The sequence below is a fragment of the Salvia splendens genome, chromosome 15, assembly GCF_004379255.2.
Source record: "Salvia splendens isolate huo1 chromosome 15, SspV2, whole genome shotgun sequence".
Taxonomy (NCBI): Eukaryota; Viridiplantae; Streptophyta; class Magnoliopsida; order Lamiales; family Lamiaceae; genus Salvia; species Salvia splendens.
In genome coordinates, this window is record NC_056046.1 from 17,858,352 (window position 1) to 17,873,901 (window position 15,550).

Below are 15,550 nucleotides of genomic sequence, written 5' to 3' on the forward strand. Positions count from 1 at the left end.
TTTTTCACCTTAAACCCTCAAATTTCACCAATTAGCTTAACACCCCCACCTTGATTAATCTTCCCTAATTAAATTACTTCCTCCGTCTCTCATATAGTCACATTTCACTTCTACTGGTAATTAGGTCATACATTCCACTAATTCACTTCAATCACATTCTATTATAAAACCAATATAAAAAAGTGGACATCATATGCCATAACTTTTCCTACCCATTACATTTCTTAAAACTTTTACTCACACCAAATATGACTCATATTGTGAGACGGAGGGTGTAATATTTATTATTTTTGTTCAACTTAATTGGCATTAAGAGCATTAGCAATGTATGAGCCCTTCCAAATGGGCTTTCTTTTTTTATTATTTCCACGTCAACATTTTACCCAACTTATTATAAAGGGTCTATCTCTCTGCAATGGAAGGCTTTATCTCAAGGGTCTATCTCACTTTCTATTTCATTTCCACATCATCAATATTTGTACATTTCATTTTTAATTGTTTATCAAATAAAATGCGATAAATAAGAATGAATTCAAGAATATTAAATTATAAAAAATGAAATTAATTAAAAACAAATTCCTACATTAAAAAAATAATAAAAACAACTAAAAAAACACAGATAAAAACCTACAAGATACTAACTCAAGCCTCATCATCATCGGAATCCAGATCGAATTTTTTCTTCATCTTCGTGATTCCAGATGTCCGTCCTAATCCGCTCGTTTGGTGCCTTTCCGTACAGCTTGTAGAACTTGTGCAGCGTAGCGTAGTTGGCTACTCTTAGCTCACCTTCCACGCTAACTTCGGTCTGTGAGACGCTCAACTGTGTCTTCCCCTTCGCCGCTTTCCCTCCGACCGGGTGCCAAGGAGTGGGTTGACTTACCTCATCCGACTCGGTCAAGTCGGTTGGTGCCGGCCAGTCGCTGCTCAAACTCTAGGATCCGACGAGCCTCTTCTTTCTCGAGCCTTGCGCCATTGCCGCCTGAATCCCGATTTGGAAATTCGGGTGATCCTTCAGTTTGTGATAGACTTCCCGGTGATTGAAGCCTATACTGTTGACGGTGGTCGTGAACTCGGCATTCAACAACTCTCAGACGTCTTCATAGCTCATACCGCTCGTCATCGATCGGAGGTTGTCAAACCAAATCTTTTGCATTCCTTGTAAGGCACAAAAATTACCAAGTCTAACCTTTTTAAAGCCTACAAATACCATATATCCTCATATATATTATTAACCATTCATAGCCTTCAAAATTAAGAATTATGAGGATGTGTTAGTAACTCTTTTGGATATAATTCTAGTTTTTTTTATATCCGTTTGTTTATGTCCACTTTATTCTAAGTTGTTCGATAATGTATCATGTTTGAGTGACACATTCTATGATGATTTCTTGGCATCTAAAGTAATCGATGATTTTCATGTTAGACGGACTTAGTTAACACTACAATTAATTCTCCCTAAAAAGGTACTGTTAATTGAGAGTGAGGGTATTTTGTGAGTCTAATCGAGCTATTTGGAGTTACTAATTTAAGATTGACGACCTTAATGCGTAATCTACTTTGTACCGCAATTGCAATACTTATGTGACTCGCTCTAGTTAAATTCGAATTGTGCTAAGATATCATAATTGTGTCTTGTGTAAGCCATTATTGTGAAACCAATATCCCTAGAATTCCATTCTTCGCTTGATTTAGTTTACTTATCTTCATTGTTTCGTTCTATTTCCTTTGTTCTATTTCTATTAATTAATCAATCTCAATACTCTTGTGTCTCTAGATAGTATATGATGCCCAGTATATTCTATCCAATTGGAATACTATTCACTTAATTCGATATCACAGTACTGACCTTTAGGTATGCTATTTCTGACTTGTATAATTGCAAGTAGTTGCATTGCTAAAAAATAATGCAACACACACACATACACATGCGCGTGCATACACACACACCTACATATACATATGCACGTTTCAACCATCAAATCAGAACCTTTATCACTCAAACTATACGCATGAGGGTCAAAATTACCAATTAAATGGGGGAATACGAAAAAGATGAATAACATAATTTTTTCTCGAAAATGAACGATAAATCAAAAGAATAGGAAGGTTCTTCAAAGGATCTTGATTCTTCAACTCCACAAAGATGAATAATTATTGAAGAATAATGAAAGACGGAATTTGGGAGAGAGAATAAGGTTGGCGGGCGTGAAGTATGAGAGAGAAGGAGAGTGAAATTATGAGATCTATGGTTTGTCGAAAACAATGGGGAATAGGATATAGTCATAGTGGGTAGTGATAAACGTATATAATTGTACGCACATAACCGAACTTTTACATTGAAGATAGTTTTATAAATACTAATTTATTTAAAATAAATTTCATACTAATCATTTTGCAACATTTTGAAAAAAAAATCAAATTTTTACTTAAAATATTTGTATATTTAAGCAAAAAAATATTTTTTTACTAAATATTGTATAATTAATTCAAATCAAGCTCGAAATCATGTTACGATTCGACATAAAATTTCTAGTATATACTTCTTTCTTATTGCTACATATAATACAATAAATATCAAAATAAATTTTTAATTATATTCACTTAAATTTTAAAATGTACATGTATAATTTATGTAAACTTATCTTTTCTCATAGTCAAATCATAATTGAATTTAGATAGGAAAAAAAGAATAGATATGGTAGGATTTAATTAGATTTAATTTGAAAAGTATATACACAAACAATTTATTAAATTCACAAAACAATTTATTCTCCTCCAAGACATGCAATTTTCGCAAATTACATGTAGGAACAAAGGCGGGGGTCGAAAGTTAGGAAGAGAAAAATAGGAGAAAAAATAATTGAATATTTATGTAATGATGATTAGCTGAAGACATAGGTTGGTATATATCCTGATCATTAAATTTTCCTCCTAGCTATTTCATATAGTTAATTAGTGTTTAAAATTGAAAGTATAGATAAATGAGATAATTGCACCAAACTAAAGATAAAGTCATAAAACTAATAGTATTTGTTTTAGGATCAATTGTAATAAATGACATGAATTATTGATTAATTATGATTTCAAATACGACAGCGGCACACTAATAAATGAATAGAACTGAGCAATTTATTCAAATTATTGCACAAATAAAATTTCGTGAAATTAAGTTAACGTTCCTATCATTGCTTATGTTTGTATGTTAGTACTTTCTCTGGCATAGTTTGGTAGCTTGGTTAAATTATCATAAGAAAAAATTTGTTGTGGAAATGAGATATACAAATCTTACCGGACGAAATTACAATGGAAAATAAAATAAGGAAATTATACGGAAACAACTGAAAACAAAAATTACACGGAAAAGTCTGTGGAAAGCGGTAAGCCGAGTCGAGGAGTCCTCTTTCCGCAAGATGAGATACGCCCCGGTAGTGCTCTCGATTTGTCGTGTCGTCCCCAAAGATAAAACGGCTTCGTCTCTGAAGTAGCAGCACCGCTAGCAACAGAGCTCCGGCGAACGGGAGTAAGGCGGGGGCAGAGCTTCGACGGGGAAGATTATGCAGAGAGGGAGAGAGCGTGTATGCAAGATGCTTGTGTATGTTCTGTTTAGAATGCAATGGATGCACTAGCATGGCATTAATGGAGTCAACAACCATTATGTGTGTCATGATGGTTTGACTGTAACCGCCGGGGGTTATTGACTGGTGCACTAGCCAATGAGAGCTGAAGAGACACGACGCACCTGGACATGCTACACGACGGGATACACCATGGACCGTCAGGGTCCATCGGGGACCTTTTGTCTCCCGTTATGCGTCGGGGTCCAGCGGGGACCTTTTGACTCCCGTTGTGAGTCGGGCCAGCGGGGACCTTTTGTCTCCCGTTGTGCGTCGGGGTCCAGCGGGAACCTTTTGTCTCCCGTCATGCGTCAGAGTCCAGCGAGACCATAACGTGGACCAGGACCCATCGGAGATAGCGTGGAGTTTGGGGTGGTCTAAAAAGAACAAACGGGGCTCCAACCACGCTCAACGACCAGCTCCAAAGAACAGCCCAAAGACCACCCAAAGACCAATTGCCAAGATCCAAAGCACAAGGCACCAGGCACCCGGTGCACGGGGCACGGGACACGTGCGCGGTGCGCGGGTCTGACAAACACAGATTTTGCATGTTTTTAAGGACTAGATTTGACTTGTTTTAAATGTCAATCATGCAAATAATGTTCTTAAATTACATATGTTATACATTTGGTATTTTTGACGTGTTTGTTGGTAAATGATAGAAAAAGATAGAAAAAGGTGAAAAAGGCCAAAGTGCAGCAGCCTCTGTTCGAGCCCATTCTTCCAGCGATTTTGAAGTCCAGTCGGTGCTTACTGCATGCCATTCTCTTCGTCTTCGAAAGAGCTTCGCGTGGATATCTTGCATGTCTCAATCGGAGTTCTGTGGAGAAAGTTATGACAATTCTACGAACATTGCGCAGTGCAGTCAAAGCGGGCGGAAATTAGGCGAAAATTCAAGGAATGAAGAAATTATTGCCCAAATCCCTCCTTTTAATTGCAGATTCGAAAATATTATATTTTCAATTAATTGGAGGATACTTTTTACCATTCTAAATCTTTTTCTAGCTTATAAATACCCATAACCTAAACTATAATTTTGATCTCAGAGCCTCCAATCCTTCCCCCTCTACACATTCTTCAATTCCATCTTCCACACATAATTCATCCATCTTCCATTGGAGCGGAGCTCTGCAGATCCAGGCAAGAGAAGACTAAAGATTGAAGATTCAACCTTGAGTTTTATCAATTTCTTTCATGTCTTATACTTTTATTTTTGTTTTTACTACTTGTCTATGAGTAGTTAAACATCATTTGTAGTTTTTTTGGTGAAAACTATTATGAACATGTTTTGATTTATTGAATTGAACCTTTTTCCTAGCTCTTGTGATTGTTTTGCTTGTTCTTGTGCTTTTATTATTCTTTTGTCTGGCCAACTTGAGAACTATGTTCGTTTAACTAGATTAATCGAGAGATAGCTAGTTTTACGTGGTAAAAGGAATGAGTACAACACATAGGTTTATCTGCACTCGAGAAAGGGGACCCTTTGTGAGGGCTTGAGTCTTAGGAACTTAAGGAGTTAGAATCTAATCTATTGGAAGTAGACTTGGATAGTTAGAGTCTAATCTACTAGATAAGTGCACTCGAGAGAGGGCTTATCTGAAAATCGCGACTTTCCTAATAATCCTGGAGACACATAAAGGTAAAGGTTCTGTGAGATTAATCATCACTAGGTCATAGTAGTTGGATCCTAAAACTCTAATTTCTTTAGCCTGCTTTGTATTATTTTGTTTTTATATTTGTTTATATTTATGTCTAGTTTATAAAACCAAAACCCAAAACTCCGTGTCTCTAGATAGTATATGACGCTTAGTATATGATAGTCAGTTGCAATCTTATTCCCTGTGTTCGATATCCTGGTACTGACCTTTAGCTATACTAGTTCTACCCTGTAAACTTGCAGGTATTTTTAGTGCTAATAAATAGTGCATCATGTTTTTGGCGCCGTTGCCGGGGAATATTATTGCTTTAAGCTGATATTGTAGAACGGTTGATAATACTAATTTGGAGTGTAATATTTTGTATAGTTTTGTTTTAATTGTTTTTATTGTATTTGTTTTGCAAGGAGCACAAAGCACAACAATGGATTACTCTGCGCTCCTATGGAAGATGCAATTATCTGCTACAACATTTGATATACTCCTTAGAGCGTGGGTACATAATGCATCCCAAAGAAAATCCCGAGAATGGGGGATATTTTATGAGCCTTAAAGAACGTCAAGCTAAAGACGTTAACCAAGCGCTTGTTGGGAGGCAACCCAACATTGGTATCTTTTTTATTTAGTTTGATTTGTTTTCTTAGTTTACTCACGTCCCTACCGACTTTACAAACTTATTCTTAACTTAGTTTTGAATAAGTTTGGGGGGATGAAGTGGTGGACCGTGAGTTTAGTTGTTTTTGCTTATTTTTATTAGTTTTATTTTATTTAATAAACCCGAGGTGAATCTTGTCATGAACATAACATAGAAAACTTAGAAATACTCATGTTTAGGGACATCAGACCGAGTTGCATATGATAAAAATTTTGTTTATGTGTTGGTTGAGTTGACTTGATACATTGATTTGAGAGTTTTGTAAAAAGGTGTATAATTAATGAATTGCTTGTTTACCTTGAATCATGCTTATACCTTGTGAGACTTGAGCTATATGTTCTTTCTTGTGTGATTTATCTGCATTCATGTATTTGTTTCTAGAACTTGCTCCTAGTCTGCCTAAGTCTATATAGTGTTTAAAAGATAAAAGAGGACGTTAGGCCATCCTTCTTAGCTACTTTATATATCCAAATTTATGACCTTATTCAAAATATTTTTCCATAGCTAGCCATTTTGAGCTTTTAAAGCCTTTTTCTTTGGAAGCTAAATAAAGGGGAATATCCATACTCTCTTTGGTGAATTTTAGTTTATATTTTGTGAAAAGAGTTGGAGAGATAAGGTAGAAAGAAAAGTAGTGTGCTTACTTGTGAAAAGTGCATAGACACATGTGGTTTGAATGACATATTTGGTTGTGCATAAAAGAAAAAAAAAAGAAGAAGAAAGGATGTACAAAAGAAAAAAAATGAAAAGAAAAAAAAATCAAAGGAATCTGGGAAGTGAGAAGAAATTTAGACAAAGTCTAGAATTTACTGAGATTTGAATTGTTGGTGGGGTGCTATGTTTGATATAGTAGAAATTGATCACTTTTGCTATGTTTGAGTTTAGTCACTTTTTAGCCATATTTCCTCACCTTACCAAAGAGCCTACATTATAACCGAAAATAAAGACCTTTCGATTTTTTGATTTTAATCACATAAAGTAGAGGAGGGATTAGACATCGAGCAAGCCTATGGTAAACTTTGCATGTTGCATGATCTGAGAGCATACACTTTTTCCAATATACACTTTGTGAGTGAGTGATAAACACACTTCTAAACACTTGTGAGCGCATGTACTTCAAGGTGATCAACGAGCTAGTAATGAAAATGCACTAATAAGCTTTGCTTGATTTGATTTGTATTCTTGTCAAACTCTTTATTTCTTGTTACAATTTTTGAGGCAACTATGAAGTCTAGTTCTTAGCATCCATGTTTCTTTATTAGTTTTTCTCTTGTTTTGTTTGAGGACAAACAAATAATTAAGTTTGGGGGAGTTGACAAACACAGATTTTGCATGTTTTTAAGGACTAGATTTGACTTGTTTTAAATGTCAATCATGCAAATTATGTTCTTAAATTACATATGTTATACATTTGGTATTTTTGACGTGTTTGTTGGTAAATGATAGAAAAAGATAGAAAAAGGTGAAAAAGGCCAAAGTGCAGCAGCCTCTGTTCGAGCCCATTCTTCCAGCGATTTTGAAGTCCAGTCGGTGCTTACTACATGCCATTCTCTTCGTCTTCGAAAGAGCTTCGCGTGGATATCTTGCATGTCTCAATCGGAGTTCTGTGGAGAAAGTTATGACAATTCTACGAACATTGCGCAGTGCAGTCAAAGCGGGCGGAAATTAGGCGAAAATTCAAGGAATGAAGAAATTATTGCCCAAATCCCTCCTTTTAATTGCAGATTCGAAAATATTATATTTTCAATTAATTGGAGGATACTTTTTACCATTCTAAATCTTTTTCTAGCTTATAAATACCCATAACCTAAACTATAATTTTGATCTCAGAGCCTCCAATCCTTCCCCCTCTACACATTCTTCAATTCCATCTTCCACACATAATTCATCCATCTTCCATTGGAGCGGAGCTCTGCAGATCCAGGCAAGAGAAGACTGAAGATTGAAGATTCAACCTTGGGTTTTATCAATTTTTTCATGTCTTATACTTTTATTTTTGTTTTTACTACTTGTCTATGAGTAGTTAAACATCATTTGTAGTTTTTTTGGTGAAAACTATTATGAACATGTTTTGATTTATTGAATTGAACCTTTTTCCTAGCTCTTGTGATTGTTTTGCTTGTTCTTGTGCTTTTATTATTCTTTTGTCTGACCAACTTGAGAACTATGTTCGTTTAACTAGATTAATCGAGAGATAGCTAGTTTTACGTGGTAAAAGGAACGAGTACAACACATAGGTTTATCTGCACTCGAGAGAGGGGACCTTTTGTGAGGGCTTGAGTCTTAGGAACTTAAGGAGTTAGAATCTAATCTATTGGAAGTAGACTTGGATAGTTAGAGTCTAATCTACTAGATAAGTGCACTCGAGAGAGGGCTTATCTGAAAATCGCGACTTTCCTAATAATCTTGGAGACACATAAAGGTAAAAGTTCTGTGAGATTAATCATCACTAGGTCATAGTAGTTGGATCCTAAAACTCTAATTTCTTTAGTCTGCTTTGTATTATTTTGTTTTTATATTTGTTTATATTTATGTCTAGTTTATAAAACCAAAACCCAAAACTCCGTGTCTCTAGGTAGTATATGACGCTTAGTATATGATAGTCAGTTGCAATCTTATTCCCTGTGTTCGATATCCTGGTACTGACCTTTAGGTATAACTAGTTCTACCCTGTAAACTTGCAGGTATTTTTAGTGCTAATAAATAGTGCATCAGGGTCGCGGCGGCGCGCGTGTGGGCTCTGTCACCTGTCTTATTCCACAATAATTATTACACATGATAATTCATCTGATTAAATACTTCATCAAAGAAGTTTATCATCCCCGATGTGGGATAATTAACACCTAGTTAATTAATCCCTTGGTCTTTTCACATAGCTCATTTTTAGCTTTATTGTGACCAACTTTAATATATTATTTCTCACTCACTGGGAATCGGATTTGAGAAAATGAATATACTACGGTCATCTACTCGGAACGTAGATCGACGTTATTGCATTTAATTTCACAAAATTAAATGTCTTGTAACATTTATTATTAGTCAAAAATCATTTGACCAAACACGATTCCAACAATCCCCATATGAGTGGAAATTGTCCATTCGGTATTCGGGGGCCACCCACATTTTAGAAAACAGAGACAACGCTTGAGATGAATCTAAGGCATTCACATAGCCCGAGATCATAGTCGTCCAAGATATCTCATCTCTGTGAGGCAATCCATCAAACATGTGGCGGGCTCTTCTCAAGTCGCCGGCTTTTACGAGTTCCTTCAGCTGGGAATTGAGGTGCAGCATGTTCGTTTCCATGGCTTCAAAGAGTCTCCCATCTTCCCGAAAACAAATTTGTGTGGAATCAGCGTAGGCTAAGCTTGATTTCGTATATAATCGTCTTCTAACAAGAGGCCTCAACTGTAACACCATATTTAAAAATAGACACCGCAAAATAATTAATTTACTAATATTTTGGGAAGAAATGTCAATTTGCTATTCGAAATGTATTCTTGATTCTTGTAGTTTAGTTCCAATAAAGTGGTTAGTTTGTTTATATAGTTATACTAAAGTGCCGGTTTCCTACATAAAATATTACTAAATATAATATAGGATTGAATTTTGAGATTATTTTAGTTGAAGAAAGTTAGCCATGACTAATTATCACATGATTATCCATCTAAGATTGAATTATAGGATTAAGTCACATGAACCAAACACTCTACGTATTTAATCCCGAGATACAATCTTGCAAACCGAACACCCTCTAATAGTACTTAATTGAGTAGGGAGAAAAATTGATTTTATAATACTTCCTCCGTCCCATAGAAATAGACTAATTGAGAATGATACGAGTTTTAATGCACAATTGGTAAATTAAGAAATAAGGAGAAAAAGTAGTTCAAATAATGTACTCCCTCCGTCCACAATTACGAGTCCCAATTGACCATTTTAGTCTGTTCGCTAATAGGAGTACCAGTTCACTTTTACCATAAATGGTGGGTTGACCTCACTTTCTACTTACTCATTCTCCTCACATTTTATTACTCCATAAAACTAATATATAAAAATGGGTCTCGCATTCCACTATCTTTTTCCACCCACTTTCCTTTGTATTTCTTAAATTCGTGTCGAACTCAAATGAGACTCATAATGACGGATGGATGTAGTAGTGGATAGTGGGGTTCTATAAATGATACTCCCTCCATCCACGATTTAAAGAACCCTTTTGCCATTTCGGTTTGTCCACAATTTATTGAACAATTTACTTTATTCCACTTTTAGTATGTGGATCTCACGTTCCACCAACTTTTTACACTCACAAACTAATACTTTAAATGAGTGTCACATTCCACTCACTTTCTTCCTTTATATTTCTTCACAAAGTCAAATAATTTCTTAAAACTCGTGCCGAGTCAAAATGGCTCTTTAAATGGTGGATGGAGGGAGTAAAAGCAAAGAAGAAAAAGTTGCCATAAAAGGACATGGACTATTGGTATAGGATGGACGAAAAAGGAAATTCAGCCTATTTTTATGAGACGGAGGGAGTATGATTCTACAATATGAAATGTTACCCCATCATTTTTTGTTTATGCATTTCACACTTGAGTAAATTTTGTGAGTATTCAAATATTTGCATTGCAATATCACACTTTCATAGTAGCTTCAGCTATGAAGGATGGATACATTAACATATCACACTTTCATCTTAAACTCACCCAAACATCAAACATCTTATAGTATATTTCAACAGTTGCATCCAAATCTTATAGTATATTGTTAAGGATAAAGTTCCTCAATGATAGGAAATCGCGTCGAACGTCGCGGGAGCTTTGCCCGTCGATCAATCCGGCGTCGAATTCTAGGGTTCATGCTTTGTGCACGAGAGAAAAAAACGTTAAATTGCGTAAAAGAAGTATTTTATTTCTTGAATGATCAAAATGACTAACAATGTCCACTATTTATAATAGTGGATACTAACTTAATGAGCAAGACAAGATATGAAAAAGATATGCAAATCCATAATTAACTAACTAAATAATAATAATAATAATCGTATCAACTACCCCACGGTTGAAATCCACCTTGTCCTCAAGGTGGGCACCATGAAGCAACGATGACTGTCGAGGAATCCTCCTGGGTCAAACATACACCGAATACTTGAGCGTCTCCCTGCATCAATGCGTCCATGAATGCTCAAGCATAGAGTGTCATTTTGCGGAGGAATCAACCGGGCATCGGCGTCGAGCGATGTTGATCGATGATTCATACTTGCGACAACCCTGACATGAGATGAATCACTCAATAATTTCAGCGATGCGTTGTCCACAATAGAATCACCCAAATCAATCTGGGCTTGGAGAATCTTGATTCGAGAAGCATTCAATCGTCGCGAGCACTCAATCTATACGCAACCTTGAACAGGTTTCTCTTTGCGCGCGGAATCCGAACTGGACTTCTCCATCTTCTCAACTTTTTCAACTCCACCAAAACCAGCTGAAGAATCGGGAATCTTCTTGGTAGAATTAGCAAAGCCTTCCTCAACTCGATCACAATCAAGAATCAACGGCGGCGGTGGCGGCGGCTCGAGGGTGGTATCGTGAAGCAGCAAAAAGGGTGGTGGTGTTGTACTTGACTGCTGCGGCGGAGCCAATGAGTCGTAGGGGGCTAAACCCGATGGCCCCGGCGAAGCCTTACTATTTCCTGATGGAGGAAGGTGTTGAACGAGGTCCCCAAACCTGAAAATTTGGGAGCCGTAGGGCTGCGCAGGTTCAGGCAGCTCGGGAGGAAGCATGTTGTCAATGCGTCGGTCGGCTGCAACAAGGCGAGACTCCATCCTGTAGCACGCTTCCAACAATTGTTGAAGTTGTGCGAGAGTCGGATGTGCCGTGGTGGTGGCTAGACAAGGTGGCTGCAGCGCGGGCTGATTCCATCCTGAGTTATGGTTGGGGGGCAGCGGATGATCGTATGCCGAGACCTCGTGGAAGGGGCGTTGTCCCGTTGTCTCCCAGTAGGCAGGTGGATCCCAGCTAGTGGGTTGTCTGAGCGCGGTGTGGTGTGGCTGTTGAGGCGGTTGATAAGGCTAAGAGTATCCCTGCTGCGTGCACAACCTTGGCGGGTCCCAACAAGAGGGCGATGGTGGCGAGTACAAATCTGTCTCGTAGGACGATGGTTACTGATACGCAGTTTCCTGGTGCAGCCATGGCGGGTCCCAGGAAGTGGGTAGGGATGGTGTTGTGGGTGGAGTCTCCCATCATGTGGATATGGATATGATGGTTGTTGATCTAACGCTCTGATCGGATGGAGCAGGGGTTGAGGTACGGGCTGCCATAGGTGGTAATCCGCCTGCCGGAGTTGATATCCGGTGTAGTCGTACGACATGTAGACAGCGATTCGGAGGAAGAGCTCTCAATGAATGCACCACTTGTTAAGGATGAACTTCCTTAACGATAGGAAATCGCGTCGAACGTCGCGGGAGCTTTGCCCGTCGATCAATCCGGCGTCGAATTCTAGGGTTCGTGCTTTGTGCACGAGAGAAAAAAATGTTAAATTGCGTAAAAGAAGTATTTTATTTCTTGAATGATCAAAATGACTAACAATGTCCACTATTTATAATAGTGGATAATAACTTAATGAGCAAGACAAAAGATATGAAAAAGATATGCAAATCCATAATTAACTAACTAAATAATAATAATAATAATAATAATCGTATCATATATCTATCTCTTGTTCTTGCTTAACATACCCTCCTGGATGAACACCATCATCCTTGATCCATCCCAAAGAAAGAGAGACAAGACTAGAGATAGAGAGTCAGTAATCAGTTGTGGATGTGTCTCCCTTTGATGCTTCTCCAAAACCACTTTCTGATCTGGTACAGTTTATGAGAGCCTGCTGTGCTATCAGGTTTGCAGTCGAGCTCTGCCTCTTGTCGCTCAGGATGATCTCGTACCCATCTCCGAAGTTATCCATGCCCGGGGCCAGCAGCTGCCAGAAGAGACCTCCACCAGCAGCTCCACCGCTGAACATGTCTCTCCACGATTTCCCAAATTCCGCGATCAGTATAGGCTTCCGCAGAACGCGCTCAGCATCTTGGATGTGTGTGTCAAGCCATTTGCTCATGAAAGACACCTGATTCTGATCATTTGTGTTTGATAGCCTTTTACTCACACAAAACAACAAAATGTCACAAACTATGCATTATACATTACAACTTAATTACAAGCGAGTTTCGATTAGTAGTAACGTACCATTGGTCGGGATAGGAATGCACTGTTGCAAAATCAACCGCGGGAACCATGTTGTTTGCAATGAAGTCTGTCCCAATGTTGGAGACTGGATTCAATCTGCTTCGCTGAGGCGATGATGGGCCGTAGAAGCCTTCTAATCCGGCTTCGACCAAATGGTTTCTGTCTACGGACTTTAAATAAGAAGCCATCTCCATTATCCATGCCTGAATAGTTCTGCCCGAGGGATCAGAGGTGCATCTTGGCTCATTCATGAGTTCCCAAGCCATGATTGTTGGGTCATTTTTGTAGATCACTCCAGTGAATGCATTATATCTGTTAAGCACACTCTGGAAAACAAAAAAAAAACAAAAAACACGGACCATGATAAAATCTTGATTTGAGTTTGCTAGAAACAAGAAATAATGAGTGTGTTAATATACAATAATATGATTCTTGTAGAGGCCTTTAACCATAGAGTTTGTGAAGAAATCATCATCAGAAGTGAGATACTGTCCTCTGCTTCTACCCCAATTCACATACTGCTTCTTCCCACCAAAACTCTCATAATTATTAGCCAAACTCAATATCAGCCTAATCCCATATCTCCTTGCTTCTGCCACTACAAAATCCAGCCCCTTCAAAAACAATAATAAAATCAACAACCATAAATTTAAAAGACGGACTCAGACACTAGCCACGCAGTCTCTATGCCAACACAAAACACACACACAGAATTTTTTTTTTGAGAGAGGAGAGAGACCTTGAACATTTGCTCATTGTAGGAGCCCGGGTATGGCTGCAGAGGGCGGCATGAAAACTTGCAATAAAACCAAGAAAAAGAATAAACGAGTTCATACTGAAAACAAGGATTATGGAGAATACTCAGAGAATTTTCATTGATTGGAACTTACAGCCAGATCCGATTACATATACACCATATTAGAATAATCTAGAATCTATCCTTAATCTCCATAGTACAAGACTAATCATACTTTAACAACATTAATCAAAACTAACTCTGACACACTCCCTTCTTCTTTAATCCACACATCACCACGTCTCTCCGAGTACAAATGTGGTCATCTATCTTAGCTGTCTTGTTTGGCTTGTCCTCGGCTTCAGCTCGTGTGAGGCTAACCATTGGCTCTTCTCGCACAGCACGTGCTTTAATCCTCCTTGTCTCATTCACATCCAAGCAACGTACAGTGAGGCCCAATGGATTGAGACCATGATCCACAGCTTGATCAACTTGGCCATTACGGCCATGATCTACAGCTTGATCAACTTGGCCATTACGACCATGATCTGCAGCTTGATCAACTTGACCATTACGACTGTGATCCGCAGCTTGATCAACTTGGCGATTACTTCTAACACGGAAGTCGCCGTCGCTGCGACGGTGAGGCTGTGGAAGGCAGCCTGGCGGAAGGCGGTAGAGACTTTGTGGCGCTGAGAAGGGTCGGAGGCTTGGTACATGAGCCAGTAGGCGTTGAAGCCGTGGAGCATGAAATGGACTCCTCTGCTTCTTTTGAACATGTCTGCATTTGCAAGAAGCCATTTTTGTTGCAGGTGAACAAGGAAAACGATCACACACAAATGCTGCTTCATTTTCTGAACAAGACAGTGGAAAACTGAAATATTTATAGAACTGGAAGGTGAAAGATTAATGGGCTAGATTAGATTAATAGGAAATAATTCTATTGGACTTGGTCCAATGTTACAATTATTCTATTATATATATGCTCTATCGTAGAGAAGACAGAAAACCTAATTCTCTAAGAGAGAAAAGCGGCGCTATGTTCACAAGAGATTTCCTAACTTTCTCTAAAGAACGATTGTACCGAGGAATTGTTCCTGCATCGGATCAGAATAAACGTGGACCTCGATAGTAGTGGATTCAACTTGCAGGACACAATCGTAGACACAATCGTAGAAGAAAACACAACAACAAGTAAGATTTTGTTCCGTTGTGTATTACGTGCTCAACTTGCAATATAATTATGAATCTAGATCTGTTATTCTTGTCTGCAATTTTCGACGGGGCTCGATTCATAATTAATTTTGTTTCCTAATTAATTTTTGGATGATTTTGGAAATCAAAATTGTGAAATTGGATTTCAAAATTCTTTCAAAATCTTTCACTCCACGCCTACGAAACAAGATGTTTATCCGCGACATCACAATCGACAACATGAAAGACAAACTCGACATGAAAGGCACTCTCTTCGACGTTCTTCTCGCCACGACGGAACGCGCGGCTGAGATTCTTGAGAGCGAGCAAAAGTCACCGCCGCGCAAATCCCACGCCCGAAGCGCATAATCGAGAAACCCTCCCCCTCCTATTCGAAGAGAAGAAAGATCCAAAATCCCGCCAACAACAACCGCGAACGCCCCCGCTGCCGG

The 15,550-nt window shown here is 38.3% G+C and overlaps 1 pseudogene; it reads right to left on the reverse strand.

The window, feature by feature from the left end:
• Positions 1-12,738: 12,738 nt before the first annotated feature.
• On the reverse strand, positions 12,739-14,755 carry LOC121766798 (annotated as a pseudogene).
• Between the last annotated feature and the right edge of the window lie 795 nt (positions 14,756-15,550).